General features: G+C 46.8%; 1 pseudogene; it reads left to right on the forward strand.

Moving 5' to 3' along the window:
* Positions 1 to 2,331: 2,331 nt before the first annotated feature.
* LOC101587089 overlaps positions 2,332 to 19,148 on the forward strand; it is a 51,597-nt pseudogene continuing 34,780 nt past the window's right edge.

Below are 19,148 nucleotides of genomic sequence, written 5' to 3' on the forward strand. Positions count from 1 at the left end.
CATCTAGCTAAATAGTTTCCCTCCAATCTGGACCAGAAGAGCACCCTGGGACTTGTATGAGCTCATGTGTATGTCTGCGAGGAATGCAGGGCCCTGCGTCCCCCTGGACACATGCAGCATGTGTTTGGTCCAAACAGAAATATCCTTAGGCATGGATGCCTCCATTAGGAGACGGATAAAGACACAAGATCAGATATGACATCTGTAAAATGTTCATGTCCTGGGGATGATCTCTTTTTAGAGCACTTTTCAGTGTGTGTGATAACTAGTTTATGCAGACTTGGGACAAGCATGAAATCACCTTTATTCCACGCCACGTGGGCTTGCATCCCTCCCTGCTCCTGCCAACTGTGCTTCTGCTGCCTTGAGCTCATGCTCATGTATTTACCAGGTCTACTTTGAGCTCCTACTGTTCCAGGGTAGCAAAAAGAAAAGAATAAGGACAGTTTTTATAAGCTATGCATGGTGGTGCTCCCAGCACGCAGCAGGCTGAGCTGGAGCAGGAGGTTTACAATGTCAAGGCCAGCCTAGGTTACATAATGAGTTCAAATCCAGCCTGGACAACCTAGTAAGACTCTTTTGACTTTGTCTTAAAAAAAAGATAAAGCAGACCTTGCTGCTAAGATATGGAAGTGGCAAATCTACCTCTACCTCTACTTCTTGCTACAATAAACAGAAACGTGAAGCCCCAGTTGTTGGACAGCTAGATAGATACTGTGTATTTATTGGAGCAGATGGGGGATCCTAACTAGCATGGGGCAAGGGGCATAGACAAAGAAAGCTCCCTGGAAGGACAACAAGGAACACGACCTGGAGGAACACCCTCAGGCATGGATGCCTTCCCCTGCCACCACCACACAGCCTAGTCATCTTTCCATTTCTGGTTCCCCACCATGCTTCTGCCTGGGCTTCTGGCACCCACAAAACTGGGCCATCTCAACCCGCACATTCTCCACATGAGATGCACAACTGCACATGTTAGTTTTCTTAAAGCAGAGATGAGTATTACTGTGGTCAACCCAGTGTCTGTGGCCACCTCAAGTGTGGTAGTGCTGGGGAGGGGGTGAGAGGTGCCACCGAATCAGAATTCAGGGTGGGTCTCTGCACAGCCACCTGAGAATGAGCTGGGATTGCTCTTGATTCCTGACCTTTTTTTCTCTCTCTTTTAAGTGATAAAATTACATAAGTCAACAGCACACTTAGGAAATGAAGCTGCTACTGGCTCCCCAGGAGCATTTACGTGCCCCAGGGACAGGTGGCACTGTGGCCAGACTTGGTGGCCCCAGAGCAAGCTGGATGTGGTCCTTGCTTCGCTCTCAGTCAGGCACCTTGAGAAGGTAATGAGGACCCCTAACTAAATCCAGTGACAACTGTCCTGTTGTGTGACACATAGAGAGACACACACACGGTGAGGAGAGGCAGCTGTCTCCACAGCTTACGAGTCCTGAGGACCACCAGGAGCAGGGAGAGACGACGAAGTCTTGCCTTGGAGCCTCCAACAGGATCTCAGCTGATACCTTGACTCCAGGCTTCTGGATTCTAGAGCATGAGGAATAATTTTCTGCTGTTTTGAGCCACCAAGTTCATGGTGATTTGTCATGGCAGCTTTAAGAAAGTATGACAGACTGATAGAGACTATGAGGTACTTTTGACATTAAAATAAGGAAAAGACAATCAGCAAGGTGTGGAGAGAGGGCCGTGTCTGGGAGCTCTGTAAGAGCAGCATGTTGGTCTCAAAAAAGAGACCAGCAGCCTTGTCCCCAGAGTCCTCGCAGCCTCTCCGCACCTGTGCTGTGAGCACGAAGCTGTCTTGGCCTCGTCAATGACTTTCTAATCGCCCAGCTGTTCCCCTTGCTAACATAGCTCTGCCTTCTGTCGTGTGAGCGCGCACCCAGGCAGGTGGCGCAGTTGGGAACTGCTGTCTCTCGATACTGATCGTGCAATAAAAATGGCAAGCGAATTAGTCAGCTGGAGAGAAGTCCTCCCAATTATGAAGATGACTTCATGCCACAATCCCAGAGTCTGCTGACAGCGGCCGAGTGCTCGTGGTCAGAAAGTCTCCACAGCAGGTGAGCCTGCCGAAAGCATCCCTCAGGCTCGCGGTCTCAGTCATCCCACAGATCCGCTTACGTCTGTTCCTGAGGCCGATGTAGAGCTCACCGCTCCGTGGGTTTGTTACAACCTTCTGAGGTCATACTGTTTTAGAATATGCAAATACAAGAACACCAGCATCCAGACCTGAAGACTCCAGGAAGCCCAGTGCTCCTTTAAGGAAAGAAGGCTGTCTGCATGTTACCACTTTTCTATCCGAATGGTGTCCTTGACCCCAAAATGGGCTCACTCCCTGCTCCACTCCATGACAATGCTAACAAGGCTTTCCAGCTCCTCAAAGAGTATGGAGGCCCATCAGAACCCAGGTGAGATCTAAGGTCCCAGGGGTCACTCCTGATCAAGCCTAGCCCAGTCCTATGGCCATATCTCACCACACCCATCCCTCAGGGGCCTAGCATCTTACAGGGCGTCCTCCCTCCTCTCCCCCTCCACACAAGGTCCTCTCTGACTGCATCCTCCCCCCTGAATGCAGGGCCCCCAGTAGCTCTCTCCATCCATGCACAGAGAAAATCCCTGTTCTAGGCATGTCAGAATGACCCCCACCTTTTATTTGGGAGACTTGAAGCTCGAGGCGTTCCTGCTCTAGACCTCCTCCTTCCAGAATGGCATTTCCTTTACACAGATAAAAGTCAACGAAGTGCTTTTTCCTACCGGAAAACTTTGGTCCCTACAGACCAATTTGGTTTCCATTTTTAGCAGCACAAAGAATTGGCAGAAGCTTTCAAACAACAGTTTCTTTTTAAGGGCTCCAAATAGCCTAGACCTAATTCTCAGGCACAATCAAAGGCCAAGGGGATTCCCTTCCCTTCCTCCATCGGAGGGAGCTCCTTCCCCAAGCCCAAGGGAAGCCTAGCAAGGCGTGAGACTTCTATGTGGCAGATGCATTTCTTCTTCCACTAGTCAGAATCGGTGGCTTTGGACAAGAGAGTTAATTTGTCTGAGCCTAAGACTCCTATCTATAAAATAAGCTTCAGAATAGCTTTTGCATAGGGCTGTTGTACAAATACTTAAGAAAATTATGCGGCATAGTGTAGTCCTTCCTTGCCTTGCATGATTAAGCCACGGCTTGCATTGTTGCCTCCCACAAGTATTGTGCTGTAGTTCTGAAGATTATATAAAAGCTCAGAAATGAGTTAACAAAGATACACTGAGCTCTCGAAGGAACCCAAGTGCTCTGTTTTCCTGAAGTTTCTCTAGCTATGGATTTCATCATGTCTGTAACTGTTTCTTTGAGATTAATCCCACATGCAGAATTGATGGTCAAGGGGTCAGTACATCTCCAAAGCTGCTGCTGTACATGGCCAAATGGCCCTACTGGAAGTCCTCACTGGTTAATATATCCCATAGAGCTCTATCAAAGAGCTTATTTCTTGAAATCTTAAATTTTTCCTACAATGTATTAATTTTCTTGGTGAGAAGTGTTGTGCCATAGTTGTAGACAAGGTTAAAGAATCGTTTTTTAAACATGAAAGACAAAGATTCAACAAGACCAACTCTTTCATGTTTAAAAAATGAAGATCCCAAGTCTCAGAGAGCTTAGTGCCCTGGCCAACGCTTCTAATTAGCAGGACAGCCAGAATGCGTATCCTGGTTTCTTAACTCTGGAATTCTTTCCATGACTCCACTCCAAGAAGAGAGACTTAGCCTGGAGGTGAAAGCATTCAGGGCCTACTTAACAACAAAGTTCAAGTAGACCAGAGGGAAAGTTCCGAAGAGGAAAGAGGCAGAAAAGAGCTTTAATTAGTGTAGAACCAATCTGTCATCAGATGAGCAGACACACTGCCCGTGTTAGCATCACCTACTGGTGAAAGCTAAACTTGCACAGAATTCCTGTGAAGCTGAGGGAGGGGAAAGATCATCAGGAGATCTGGACTAGATTATTCTGTTTTGTTCTAGAGAGAGGTAGGTAGAAAAATAAGTAGCAAGGAATCATTAAGCCGTGAGCCATTGGAACTTAAAGTGTTGTGGTCTCCTGAATTGCTGCAAATGGAGTTGTGATTTCCTGCAGTGGCTAAGTCAGTTTCCTGTTCTTCCTATTGAGTAACTTCATTTTTCTTTTCTTTTCTTTTTTTTTTTTTTTTCTAGAACTCAATTTTGTACTTTAAGCCCATATTCTGGTAGTGGCAGGAAACTCAATACCTAGTGACATCTAGGTGAGAATGTCTTGCTTTGATGCTTGCAATCATTGGCGATTTGGGTCACTCCAAAAATTCCTCCCTTTCTTCCTGGGGCTGTCTCTAAGATCCTGGCTGTAGAAGGTTGTTTGGGTGTAGAGACTCAAGAGTTGGAGGTACGTGAAAGAGAAGGGGGCTGTTCTGGTGTGCAGGCATCTGAGCCTGGAGCAAGCACAGCCTTTGTCCATTGGCACCATTCATGTTGGCTCACAGTGGCTGTGCTGGATGGCCTACCATAGTCTCAGTTGACAAAGAGCCCAGCACTTCAAATGGAGCCTCCTTCCCCAACATCAGGCTCTGTTCAGGGTTTCTGGTCCTTTCGGACATTTGTGTGCATTTTGGGAGACTGAACAATGGAAACTTTTGGGCTTTTGCCTCTGAGTTGACCTTTCTCAGGACCCTTAGCCAGCTTCACTCTGGTGCTTGCTTCTCCACAATGTCCAGCACAGCGTTTGGCACATGGTGTCACATAAAAGGCTAGTCAATATTCCTGGACAGCTTCTCCACCCTGCTACTGTAGCACCACAGCAGCCAGAGACAATCGGTCGATGAGTGGACAGGGCCCTGTTCCAATAAAACTTTATACACAAAACAAGGTAGCGTGATGAACTTGGCCCATTGGTAGCAGTGTGATGACCTTGATCCACAACCATGAGGTCTGCCCTCACCCCAGACATCTCCAAGAGAGCAATAACTGATAAGCTTTAGTTATTGCAGATCCCAACTGTCCTAAATCTGTCCTGGAAATTTATCAACCAGTGCCCTGGCCCAGAAAGTCACAGAGGAGGCAGCAGGCTCCTGAGCCCTCTCCTTGCCCTCTCCTCTTTTCCTGGACACCATCTTCTCCATTCTCCTCACCTCCACTGCTTGCATTTGTAGTGTCATGCTTGCGGGGAACTTAGCCTTTCAATTCTATCACAAACACTGGCTCTGCAGGCTCTAATCTCTAATGAGAGTCATGCATAGAGAATTTGACTTTGTTCTCTGGCTCTTTGCTATCTTTTCCTGAGAGCAGTGGGCTCCTCAGGTGGCTGAGAATAGTGGTCAGTGACGTCTTTTTAACTTACATTAAGCTCTGGGCGTTGATGGCGTCTGGCTCAGACTCTACAGGCAGCTGGATTTAAAATGCTTCCTGACCAGCGCCTGTTCATCTGCCTTCACCTTATGAGGAACTGAGAAGAATGAGGTTAACAAATTCTTAGAAAAAACTGCTCCTTCACATTGGCAGAAATTAGACTGCGGGGGGTGAAACTGTTTAGAGCAAGGCTTTTGAAACTTCAGGTTGGAACCCATCAGGACGGGCAGAGGTAAACTTTTTCAGCAAAGATATAAATTGTGAATACATGTTCTTCCCTATCACATGAAAGTGGTCCTAGACGACGGACAAAAGGAAAGAACATGGCTGCTCTGATAAAACCTTATTTATGGCCTTGAAATCTGAATTTCCTTAATTTTCATAGGATGAAATATCATTTTCCTCTTGATTTTTCCCAACCATTTCAACGAGTAAATCTACTCGTAGCTTTCAGGCCATATAGTACAGTTGGGTTTGGCCATAGTTTGCTGTCCCTTGCATTAGGGGTTATGACATCAATTCAGTGAGGCTGACTTAAGATTTTCCAAGAAGAGAACTATAACAGAGCAGAATAAAGAAGACAGAAACCAGCACAGTGCACTATGCACAGAGGGCATTTTGCGAAATGCTTATTTCAGTTAATTCACATGTATGTATGTCCAGAGAATGTATTTTTTGTTGTGGAAAGTGGGTGGAAAAATGTGAAAATTGTCAATGCGTACAAATGTTCCTTTCAGCATGACATTTTTATTTCTGAAGAATCAGTTCCATACTGATGGCACGCCCCTTAAGATTTGATATTAGTATGGCCAGTAAAGCAGGAAACACTGACTTTAATTTGAATTTCAGATTTGGTATAAGCATGTATCTTCAATATTTGGGAAGTACTTATACTAAAAACTTACTCACGTTTTATCTGAAATTCTATTTCAACTGAGTGTCTGGTTTTGGCTGCGTTTCTGGATCAGACAACCCCGCGTGGTTGTCATGGATTGTTTGCATTCCTGCTGTGTGATCCTAAAACCCCACGGGGCAGCCTAGTCCAGGTGGGAACTTGAGGGCAAAGCTTGATGGTTTACAACGCCTCTTGTCTGCCAGGCTCTGTGACCTCCACCCTCTTCTACCCAGTTTAGCAGCCTCCTCTTTACAAGGGGAAAGAGGTGCAGTTTGGTCTCAGCTCGGGGTGCTAAGGGATGACACTTGTGACTCCAGTCTCTTGCTAAGCCCAGGCTGCTCAGAGAAGCCACCTGCAGCGCTGGTCCTGGCGGTGCACGGAGAGGGGGAGGGGCAGGCAGCATGCACCGCATGCTCCCAACACCCGGCACAGCACAAAGCTGGGAAGAGTGGAAAGAGTATGCTTTTTAGGATCACCCTGCGTGCCAGCAAGAGAGCACCTCCTCCACTTCTGGGCCGCCTTCCTGTTGCTCTTTGATACGCTGCTCCTTGGTACACAGTCGGCTCCCCCAAGCGTTCCTTTTTTGTTGCTTGCTTCTGGTTTTCAGTCTGTCTCCCTAGCTTGGCGACTAAGTTTCAAGGCAGTGGCCCACTGGCATCCATGAGGGCAGTCTACACTGTTGAGTTAAGAGGGACCTCGAAGTCCTTTGCCTTTGCTCAAAGCAACCCAGTGCTCTGCCACGGCAGTGGGTGGCCACCTCTGCCACAGAGAGGAAGAGATGCTTGCATCGCCATCCTACAGTTAAGCTCTGTCATCTCCAGAGAGCAGAGAACCGTGCTGAGCAACTGTTAGCCATGAGCTCCTGCTCAGATGTCGACAAGGCAAGAGGGGAAGAGGGAAGGAATTTCTGCCTATTGCACCAGCTCTACCCATTCCCCTCCAACAGAGAACGCAGAAGTGACCGGAAGCTTCGTGCTGTGCACAGGAAGAAGGAGGCGGAGGCCCGGGAACTGAGAGCCCGCTGGCGACTGATGGCCCGGAACACGTGAGCCTCTCCCTCCCACAGCCCTCAGCCCTTGTACTCCGCCCAGCACAGCGGAGTGAGGAGAGGTCTCTGCTTGAGTGTGCACCCCACTCAACGCTGCCCCACAGAGGCCACCTCTGCTCTGAGGGGTATGCGGCCGCCATCTCTTCTCGGGTGGCTTTATGGCCACTATGTCTTCTTAAATGAGCATATGGCCTCAGATAAGGCTACAAAATAGGCTGAAGGAGAGATGTTCCATTCTTCCATGTCCCCAGAGCAGTTTCTTCTTGGACATAAATCCTCACCTTCCATCATACTTGGAAGTCAGTACTTGAGGAACTATTTGGAAGGCTTTCTTGGATGCTTTATTTTAAAATTGATGATCCAGCTGTAAGTTTTCTTTAGCCTGGAACTTTCCTCTTTCTCCTTTGAACTTCATTGTAAATCCAGGTTTAAAGTCAAATCTTTTATAAATAGACTTTGTGTGCAGAGGGCGCTTGGGCAGGCCAGGAACTAGTCTCCCCTGTAGACAGCTCCACTGTTAACTGGCATCTCAATGTACCTCCAGCTCCCCTCCCTGAAATCTGAGGTGGGAGCAGGAAGATCACAAGCAGGCCTTCAGATGGAAGGAGTTGATAAGTTTTAAGAACACATTTAAGGTCAAAAAGAAGGAATGCTCAAAAGTACATGAAGATATTTGGAGAACCTCTTGGACATTTAATAGCTTTGGCAATACCTTACGCTGTTGAATCCGGGCCTCATGGGGCTAGAAATGGATTGAAAACTCTCTGGTCAGTTCTCTTAAGGGGCTCAGAGGAGCTACATATTTCATACAGAGGTCAGGATATTAGTCAAAATCTGAAGTAGAATTCATGATATTTTGACGTTTCTGGCAAATGCATATTGAAATATTGCAAGTTTGATTTCCCTTAACACAGCAGAAAGACAAGAGTCTTCCAAGGAGATGGGCTTGGACTCTGGTGTGTTGCTCTGTGCTACTGTGTCCAAATGATTTGGTGAGGCATCCACACTGTCCCCTATAGATCCAGAGTTATTTCCCATTGTTTCCTTGAACCCAGCTTGTTTGGGAATCTACCAAACTCTCCAGCACCACCTTAATTCCTACTTCAGAAATGCCCCCCCTGCAGAGACACCCCCAGATTGTCCCCCTCATCCCTGCCCCCTTCCCAGCCAGCCTTTCAGGACCTCTTTGGCTCTCAGGTCTGTCCATCTGTACTGAGCTTATCCCATACCCTATGATTTCTCCCATCTCTGAGTGTCCATCAGGATCCTCGTCAATATACAGTCTTTATACTTGGTCCTTAACAATCCCCTAGAGTTTTTCAGAGCGTTCTTGAGGGAAAGAGTTATGTCGTAAGCTCTCTCTATTTGCTACAATGCCTCTCCCATGTTGGGTAAGCTGCATCTAACTCTGGGATGATGCCTGCCTGAGGAAGTCCTCACTGGGCCTCGAGTGCGTGCTTCTGCACACATGGAGCTTCCCTTTATCTCTGGAAGCTGTGACCAGAGTTTGCCCCCAGCCTTACCCAATTACAGGAAAAATAGGGTTCAAAGTAGGAAACTAGTTCTGTGAATCCACGTTTCCTCTGTTGGGCAATGACCGGGCTGCATGTGGCATAGCATTTGCTGACACATAGCGAACTCATTCTGGTTTTTTTTTTTTTTTCTTTCCATTCAAATCACAAGTGGTAAGGGCAGTGCGGTTTCTCTGTGACCTTGGGGGAGTCATTTCAGCACCTCCAACTGCAGTTTCCTCTTAACAATTTTCCAACTCCAAGCCTTGGTGGTTCTATGGTCTGTGGCTGTTCTAGTTCTCTAACAATACATCAAACAGATCTGTTTGTAGACAAAACAAGACTCCCAGTTTCCTCTTCCTTCTCCAATCTGGCCCTGATAGGAATGGATGCAGCTGGAGACATTAGGGGTCAGTGCCTGGGCGTTCTCTCTGTGTTGATCGCAGACGCACAGTCTGCTAGAGAAGGCTCAGAGCTCACTTTAGGTTGGTGGCTTGAACTTGTCTACTCACGAGCAGCTACATGTTCTGGTTTTAAGAAAATTCTCCTTCCAATCCTTCTCTTTAGCTCTATATATAACTTGGCGACGCAGAATCTTCTGCCCACTGTTTTTACAACGTGGACTGAATTAATTCTTCTGCTTGAACCTTTGGGAAATTCTAGACATGTCCTAGTGACTAATAAAGCAACCAAGAAAGGCTTTATTAAATGCGCTTTCTCTTTTGTAATGTGGTTGGTACAACAGCAAGACTGACTACCACTGCTAGCTGTAATGTTATGAGTTGTTGCTTTTGTGACATTTGTCTCTGCTATATCATTGTAGGTGTCACATCTTGAGGACAGATGTCTTGGCAAAGGCAAGGGTTGGTTTTAACTCAAACTTAAGAGTTGGCCTTTGTGTTAGAGAGGCAACGAGTGGGGGAAACCACTGTATCACTGGGCTTTTTGAGTGAATGTTTACATCCCCATAAAGGGACAAGCTGATCTGTTCTCTACCACAGTTCTTCCAAGAGAGATCTGAAGTCAGGTCTAATTAAGAAATCCCTGTTCTCTAATTATTGCTTTGTTTAGTAAGTTATTTAAGACAGAGAAACTATACTGTGGAATTTTTAAAGTGGGTTGATGGGATGCATCACATTTGGTCTTCTGAGAGATTTGCAACACTTTTTCCTAAGAAGGCATTGTTTGGTGGAAAGTGACAGTGAGTTTAATGAACTTAAGTAGATTCAGCTTATGATTTATGTGCTTATATTTCCATGTACATTCAAAGAAGCAATTCTCCCTTGAAATTTACAAAACAATGATGGCATGAAGGGAAAAAAAGGAAAGGAAGGGAGAAAAAGTAAGCTGTCTGGATTAGAAGTGAACCCATGTGGGGCCCAGAAATCTTGTAATATTCTGCCTATTAAAAGCTCTTCTTCAAATAAACGTGCACATGCAAGACAGGAAAGGGGAGAAAGCCATCCACTTAGATTCAACAGCCTGTCAGCCTAATTGCATTAGACAATGGTGAGCTCAACAATTCCACTTTTGATCCATTGCTGTGTGAAGTTCATTGTTATCTGTTTCAAATTACTGCTCATCTCAAGAGCTGCACGGTGAAAAAGCATGTCAAGACTTTGAAAGAGCCTTTAGCCTTCTTCAAAGCTTTGTGAAACATTTCTCTGGAAACATTTCTGCTGAGGCCGCGTGTTGGTTGTGAGTGGGCGTGAGGGGATGGGCGTCTGTGTTTCCCCTTTTCAGACCTGTTTACCTTCAACATGTCTCCATGGAAACAAAGCCTGCTTTTGAGCTGACTTGAAAGTTGCCCAGAAAAGGAATGAACAGAAAAATATAGATAGTTAAATTTTTCCTGGAACCCTCAAAAGGCCAGCCCTGGCAGGAACCCTAAGTTTCATTGAGCCCCTTTAAAATTGATTTTAAGTAACTTTCCTCATTTAACCCCAAGAGCTAGAGATGAAGACCTTTAACTTACAAATGTTTACTCAAATAGTAAGTCACAAACCTGATTTGAACCCAAGTCTGTCTGATTCTGATGCCCACGTTCTTTCTGTAAAACCACATTGCCAATCATTTTTAACCTTCCCTCCCACCTCCCCAGACATTTTCCAGAATATATAAAACATGCCACCTGTGATAGTATCTTCTTTTGGGTAAGTAAAGCCCTAGTGAAAAAAGAGATACAGGAAGAAAGGAAAATAAATTCCGGGCCAACCCCAGCCCGAAATCAGAAGCAATAGCAACAACAAGAATAATTGTCCCAGATAGCACCATAACTCCAGGCACTCCAGGAGAACCTTTTTAGATGATCATATCTCCAAGAGGAAATCCTCCCTTTCTTAAATTTGGTTTGGGGCCACTCTGAGAAGACAGGATGATGGTTCAGATACTGAAGTCTCCATCCCTTGGGACTGTGCAGCCCCTGACTGTGCATGGGTAACTTCCCTGACCCTCTAATCATGTCAACAGGGTATCTTGGTGGACAGAATCTGGTCCCAGTGGTTTCCAGATGGTGACATCAGGCAATGCCATTCACAAATCTGTTTACACCCATGATCTCTGTCACAAACGAGCGTGTAGAGAGACTTAGTGAAGGCTAGGAAAGACTTGCACCAAGGGGAATGGTTTTGTGGGGAGACGTGGGCCCACAACCATGTCTGAGTGACCTGGGGAGGTGCGACCCTGGCATGTCATGAGGTCTCACCCAATGCAGCATTTCAACTCTTTGCAAACAATGCTTTTACTGGAGCCAAGCAACTGACTGCACATACTGTGGTAGATAGAATGTTACACAAAAGGAGTTTCCTCTTCATTTTCAAGGGTGCCCAGTCTCTGGCATTCAGAAACAGGGATTTTTCAGCTCTCATGATGCCCAGGAAACAGAGACAAAGCTGGCATCATCAACTGGAGTAGCTCCTGCATGGACCATTAAAGAGCAGCAGCTAGAAATCCTCTATCTGGGCATAGCAGAGGTGCAGTACGTGGATGATGTGGAAGTGCTCGGCAGCCCTCGGTTTTCTCACAGGTATATGGAGAGTGACTCCCAAAACACTGAACTTCGTACAGTTGAGAAAGTAGGTCTTTGGAGCAAAAATGTATATGCACAGGATAGTGAGACCAGACTGCACTCTCTGGGGAGGTCACTAGTGGTTGGCACACTGTAGGGCTTCAGCAGTAATGTGAGTTATCTTGACCTCTCTGGGACAGGAGCAAAGGTTGGCAAAATGTCCCCAAAGCCTGCATGGTGGCCCAGACCTCACAGGGTGTTGGGCCAGGAGATCAGCCATCAGGGGACAGTCAGGGAGAGACATTAGACTCAGGAAGAGCAAACAAGGTATAAATCTAGGAATCAGCTGAATGGATCCAGAACAAGAGAGGCGAAGCCATGTGGCCCTCACCTAGAAAGGTTGGAGCCTGTAGGAAGAGACCCAGAGCGTGGAGAGACCAGACCAAGACGTGTGCTCAGCCATGCCAAGCAGAGGCGGGAGCCTGGCGGCTTTCTACGCTTCCTTTCACTTTTTTATTCTGACATAATTTCAGACTCTCCAAAAAGTTACAAAAATAATACAAGGAATTCCCCATGTGTGCATCCATTCATTTTCATCTACATTTCCCCAAATGTGAGTATCGTAGGAGTTTTTGGTGTCCTGTAACTACATCCTGCCTGTATCTATTCTCCATTGTCTCTATCATATCTGTGTCCTCATCTGTATTATATTTTACTCTGAGCTGTTTGAGACATGAATGTCTTTTCAGTATTTTAGTGTGTACTTCCTAAGCACAAGAGCGTTCTCTGTACTGGTGAAGTAGTGGTCACATTCACGAAGGCAACATTGATTCAATACTACTATGGAAAGGAGAGAACTTACTCAGATTTCACCAACTGTCCCAGTGCTGCCTTTACAGTGAAAGACAACCCCAGCTCACTCATTGAGTTCTCTAGTCCCATCACTTTAGCTTCTGGCCGCCTGCGACAGACCCTTGGTACCCATCCTTTATGATACTGACATTTCTTAAGAATGCAGTCCAGTTAGTTTTGTGGGACATTTTTCAGTTGGCTTGCCTGATGTTTCTTCATGAGTAGATCCATGTTACACATGTATTTATTTTATTTATTTATTTGGTACAAGGTCTCATCACTATGCAGCTTGGACTCGTAGTGGTCCCCATGTCTCAGCCTCCTCAGCGCAGAGATTACAGGCATGCACCACCACACCCAGTTTTGGGACCACCGTGGAGCACCCAGGGTTCTGGAGCCAGCACAGCATGCAGTACCAGAGATCAAGCCCAGGACCTTATACTTGCCAGGGAGACACTTAGCTGAGCTATCTCCCCAGCCCTCATGTTGCACATTTAATAACATAAATGTGATCTGTCGTAGTGCTGAACCATAGTGATGTCCAGCTACCATCCCAGCACTCTGGGAGACTGAGGCCGAAGGACTGGCAGTTGGAGACCAGCTTCAGCAATTTCGTGAGCCCTATCTCAACACAAAAAATAAAAAACATGGTCTGGAGTGTGGCTCAGTGTGAAGGCCCCAGGTGCAGTCCTCAAGAGTGGACAAAAAGAAGCGACGGTGTGTTCTTCTCATTGCACCAGGCCAGGAGGCAAAGGCTCTCAGCTATTCTTGGAGCCTGCTGGCTTTCCCACGGCGGGGTTGTTACCCTCCTGTGATCATTAGACTCTGGATGGTGGGTGCACACACTGACAGTGCCTCACTAGCCGATCATTTCTAACCTCCTCCAGCACCCGTGGGTGTTGTCTCCTAAGCCATTACCATTTTCATGGTTGCCCAGCGGTGGAACCAGCCTGTCAGCCTCCTGTCAGCAAGATGTGAGGCCCTTCAAATGCCCTTCTCAGCGCTGTAGCTCCCTGGCTTCCTCTTCCTGAAAGCGCCCCTACTACTCCTTGCCCAACATTCCAAGCTAATTTATCTCAAGACCCCAGTCAAGGTTCACCTCCAGGAAAGCCCTTGTTCCTGGCTCATCTCAGTCCCGGTTGGCACTCTTCAGCTCCTTCACCCTGTCTGCCTTTGGTGTTTCTTAGCATCTAGGTTTCCCTTGAATGTATGACTTTTTCTTACAAACTGACAAGGGCTACAAACCTCTTTTATGACATGTTTTTCACACAGCATTGAGGGACTGTTTTTTAAAATTTTCCAAAATATTGAAGCAGAATTGTGTCCCCATCATGTGGGAATCGCCATCCAGAACTGGCCCCTGCTGCCTGGGGCACTGAGACAGTTCTGCTGACAGCAGGCTTGGCTTCTGCGGCATGGTGAGGTCACCCCGGAAGTTCCTAAACCCTCCACCTCTGCCACTAATGGGCCAGTAACCTCCAAGTAGGATTTTTTTCAAATATCTCCTCCCTTTCCCTGCACCATCCTCCTCCTAAATCCAGAGAAATGTGTCATGACAATCGGGTGACAGGCAAAATCCCTGGTTGCTTCCATTCCTTGTGATTTTGACAAGATTCCTCTTTGTGACATAATTGCCACCAAAGAGACCCGAGACTTCACAGAAATAGTGAATAGCAGCTTTGAATGAAGAAGGAGTTTGAGAGACATGAAGGGATTGTTAAGATTAAGGAATGTAGCTCCTGACAAAATATTTTAAAGGAATAAACAGGTCTCCATTTGTTAGTTGAATAGTTCAGTCAGTAAAAATCAAATGAATGTAACAAGCAACACCCCCACGCTGTCTCCCTTAGTCAAACAGAGCTCTAAACTTGAAATTGCCCATCTTTAATGTAAGAGTGTTGTTTTTAAGTGTGTGTATTTTTCCTTTTTGTGCTTATTTTATTTTGTTTTGGTTTTTGAGACAGTATATCACTCCATCATTCAGGCTGGCTTTGAACTTACTATGTGTAACACAGGTGGGCTTAGAACAAGGGGATCCTCCTGTCTCAGCCTCCTGAAGTCTGGGATTGCAGGCCTGTAACACCACACCCAGCTGTTTCCTTATTAGGCGTCAGTCAGGTGCCATGGTAGGTGCTGGGCACAAGAGATAAAGAAAGCTCGGTCCCTGACTTCAGAGAGCTGATTTGCACCAGGGCAGAGGATGAGAGCACATGGAGAGGACGGTCTTGCAGAAGCCTGCCTGAGCCCTGGCGTGACTGTCCACAGGGAGAGGCAGGGGTTGGAGGAGGCTGGGCCAGACACGTGGGCCCAGGTCTGCGGCAGTTAAGGGTCTGAGTCTTAGGGTCATGAAAAGTGATCTATTGTTCCCATCCAAGGAGGTGATGGCTTGGGACTGTAGTTTCAGCAAGAGTTCTCTATTACCCAGAGAGTGGGGGAGGGTCAGGCTGGGCTCAGAGGGAACAGTTAAAGGTCTGTCGCCTGTGTCACGGTCGTCTTAGATTAGGGTGTGGAATCTTTTGCTCTTTTCAGCTACAGGGGAGCTGCCAACAGTCTCACTAATTAAATCCTTGGAGGGAGGCGTGCGTGGCATTCCCACTGGCTCAGATGGGGAGGCTGTCAGAAGGGGCCCCAGTCTCAGCATTCCTGTCCCCCTCACTGTGGCCACAGGCCACATGGAGCTCAGGGGTGTGGGCTACTGAAGTCAGGGAGTGATGACTTCCCTCAGCAACATCTGAGAAGCCACATACCAGCACCTTCTGCCCCTCTACCAATGTTGTGTTCACCCAGCAGATCCTGGGAGTGACAGGTCTATTGTAGGAAATTAAGTCTGAGTTTTGACTTCAAGTGTATTGGGGAGAACATAGCTCCTAGTCCAGCAAAAGCCTTGCCAGTTGGGAGCCACAGGGAAGGTTGGGTGAATTAGACTCAGATTTGAACTGCAGCATGTTTTAAGAAAAACACAGTATAACCACTTTCAGGGACAAAGGTGACTCACTAGGAACCACACATACAGAATGTCTTTCCCTTCACCAACAGACTTCTGCACAATCAATGTTGGCATGTGCTGGTATGCTGGGAGGCATATTGATAAAGACAAAGTAAGAAAACAACAATGAAGGGCTGGCGAGACAGCTCAGCAGACTATATGCCTGCTTAGGCAAGTGCAGGGACCGGGGTTTGATCCCTGGCATCACATGCTGCACCGGCTCCACCCCTGGGCATGCTGAGCCAGACACTGAGACCAGGCATGGTGGGGCCGCCTGTAATCCCAGCACTGGGGAGGCTGAGACAGGAAGATCACTACGAATCCGAGCTGTGTAGTGAGACCATGTACCAAATACATACATATAAATTTTAAAATGTCAAACAGAAAAAATAACAAAGTAGTCATCACTTACTGAGCACATAGCATGTGACCAAGAGTTTTGCTTGCACAATCAGATATAATCCTAACAACTACCCTCCTTAGGAAAAGTTCTATTATCAAACTCATAGAGCTTAAGGAACTTAGCCAGAGCTACACAGCCCATATGTGCAGGAGTCAAAATGGGAATCTGGGATTTCTTGACACCCAAATTCACTACCTACTTTCTTCTAGGAGTGTATACAATGCTAATGGTTTGGGGAGAGCTACTTCTTTTGTAAATTAAAACTAATCTATGGTCATCCGTCTGCAAATGTCTCTCTCCATTCAGATCCTGGTAGCTCCAGGAAGTGGCATGTAACCCTGTGTGTATCAAGGTCACAGCTCCTTCTGGTGAAGGTCGTGTGCCTTATGAGTCTCCTCAGAAAAAGGTTGAGAACCAGAAGTCCAGGAGAGAAACAGTGAAGAGGGATGCTGGGGGAAAGAGGGATGCACCTCTGTCTCGATACATCCTTGTTAGACTTTTAGCCTCTTGTTTGTCCTGCTCCATGTCCCATGGGTCTTACTTAAGGTACTTGCCTGGGCCACCTGTGTCAGTCAGTCCTATAACTCTTTAGCTCTGAAAATGACTCAAAGAATAATCTAAGTCTTAGGGTCAGCTTCCCACTGTGGGGTGCCAGGCCAGGAAATTTATTGTTAACCAGAAATGTCCCTGTGTGGATAGGAGCAGCCCTTGACTCATTACCTTCTGATCTGGCCTCCCCAGGGTCAGAAGGGCCAGGGCAGGTGGACACCGCCACTCACCTGGAGATTGCTCAACAGCTGTCCTACTCCAGCTATGCAACCCGGGTGCCTTTTGGACCTGTCCTTGTTGTGGTTTGCATCTGATGGGCAAGCTGATGGGCTTCGGGGCAGTGGCTGGGTCAGAAGGGTGCTGGCTGCTTTCGTGGACTAAGTCAGTGATGAGTTCATGGGCCAGTGGGCTGTTAGGGAGGGGCAGCCTGCATGAAGGGAGGGTCGTGGAGCTGTGACCTTAAGGACTAGATTTGTCCTTGTTTCTGGCCCCTTCCTCTCTCCATTTTCTCCTTTCTTTCTGCTGCCTGCCCACCATAATGTGATCAGTTCTCCTCTGCCTCAGTGTCCTGCCTTGCCACAGGCCTAGAGCCACAGAGCCTCCAACCATGGATGGAAGCCTCAAAAATAGTGAGCCAAAATTGAATTTTCAAAAAAAGTTGATTTTCCCAGGTAATACATTCCTCAATTCATGAACTTAATTCTACCATTTTGGAAAAATGGCCCCATTTGTGTTTATATGGGAAAAGGTGGCCACAGTCATGTTTGCCACCTGATGTGGAATTTGCAAACAAAAGCAAAATTTTGACAAACACTTATTTGTAAGCCCCATTATTTGCAATTATTTGCCTTCATGGTCTTCTCTGCACTTCCACAGCAAGCCCCCAGTCACCCCTGAGCTGTGTTTAGCCACCAGCGGTTCTCAAAATGGCCCTGAGGACCCTGCCACTTCCCTGCCTTTGCAGGTTCTGACTGCATGCACTGCAGAGCTCGCAGAAGAGCTGAGGCCTCACACTCACCCAGTGGCTCCACAGACAGATTCCGGCCCACTCCACAAAGAAAGCACTCTAGAACTTCAGAGAATGAAACCTCGTGTTCTAGCAGTGCGCATGCACCTGTATTCCCAGCTACTTGGGCTGCTGAAGATGGAGGAATTCAAGCTTGAGGCCCAGCCTGGGCACCTTAGTAAGACCTTGTCTCAAAATAAGTAAAAAGAGAAAGCTGGGTGTGGTGATGCATGCCTGGAACTCAAGCACTGTGAGAGGCTGAGGCAGAAGGACTGAAAGAGCACGAACCCACGCCCTCTCAATTGCTGGACCACCCTTTCTACAATGAAAAGCAAAATGGAATATTGTAGAGCTATCAAAAGAACAATCTGTGCATGACTTGGTCAGTAGCACTCAGCAACACAAACAAGGGCAACAATATGTGTTGGAAAGCTTTTGCTTCAAACAGAAAAAAATATAAATTTCATTTGTATAAACACATACAATAAAATTTGAATATCGGATATGCTCTGTAGAGTTACATAGTAGCTCATGATCTTGGTGATTTGGGGGAGAAAAAACAACCGAGTAAATTTAGGTTTCAATGTATTTTCCAGAATTTTCCTCCCTGCCTACTGACAACCTGTTCAAAGAGTTGAAATTTTCATTTTATTGTTTATGTATTTACTTATTTATTTATTGGTTTTTTTTGGTTTTTTTGTTTGTTTGTTTGTTTTTGAGACAGGGTCTCACTGTGTAGCCCAGGGTGGCCTCACATTCACAGCAGTCCTCCTGCCTCAGTTCCCAAGTGCTGGGATTGCAGGCGTGTGCCACCATACCCGGCTAATTGCTATTGTTTTTTTTTTAAATTTTATTTTGTGGGGAACAGGGGATTGAACTCAGACCCTTGTGCTTGCCAGGGAAGTGCTCATTCTACTGAGCCATCTCCCTGGCCCCCTGCTATTGGTGTTTAAAACAGAATCTCATTATGTAGTTGGTTGGAGCTGGCTTTGCACTCACTGTGTAACCCAGGATGTTCTTGAACTTGTGTCTGTCTTCCTGCTTTGGCCTCTTGAGTGTTGAGATTACAGGCGTGTGCCACCACACCTGGCTGAAAAGTTGAATTTTAAAATATTAGAAATAAACCCTAAGGCACTCCCACCTGTCCACTGAGGGTTCTGGGGTCCAAGGATGGGAGGGAGTGCTGGACAGCGTTTTCGGTTGGATTCCCAGTGAGTCCACCATCCCGAGGAAATGCTGTTTCCAGCTGCCTCTTAGGGTGCTGAGTGCACTTCTCTAGTCCACTGGGGGTTCCCAGTGTGGCTTCGATGTCTACACAGAGATCGGGTTGGGGCTCTGGCTCCTGACTCACTGATGTCACCAGTATTGTCACCACCATGTGACCAGATGAACAGTTGTGCAATGCCTTTTAATTCACACTGTGGTTTTTCATACAGACTCACTGGGTTTCCAGGCCACACACTGAAGTTCATGGCCACCTTTTCCTCCTCTTCCTCCTCCCCCTCTTCCTCCCCCTCTTCTTCCTCCTCC

The sequence above is a fragment of the Octodon degus genome, unplaced genomic scaffold (assembly GCF_000260255.1).
Source record: "Octodon degus isolate 3935 unplaced genomic scaffold, OctDeg1.0 scaffold00006, whole genome shotgun sequence".
NCBI classification, from domain to species: Eukaryota; Metazoa; Chordata; class Mammalia; order Rodentia; family Octodontidae; genus Octodon; species Octodon degus.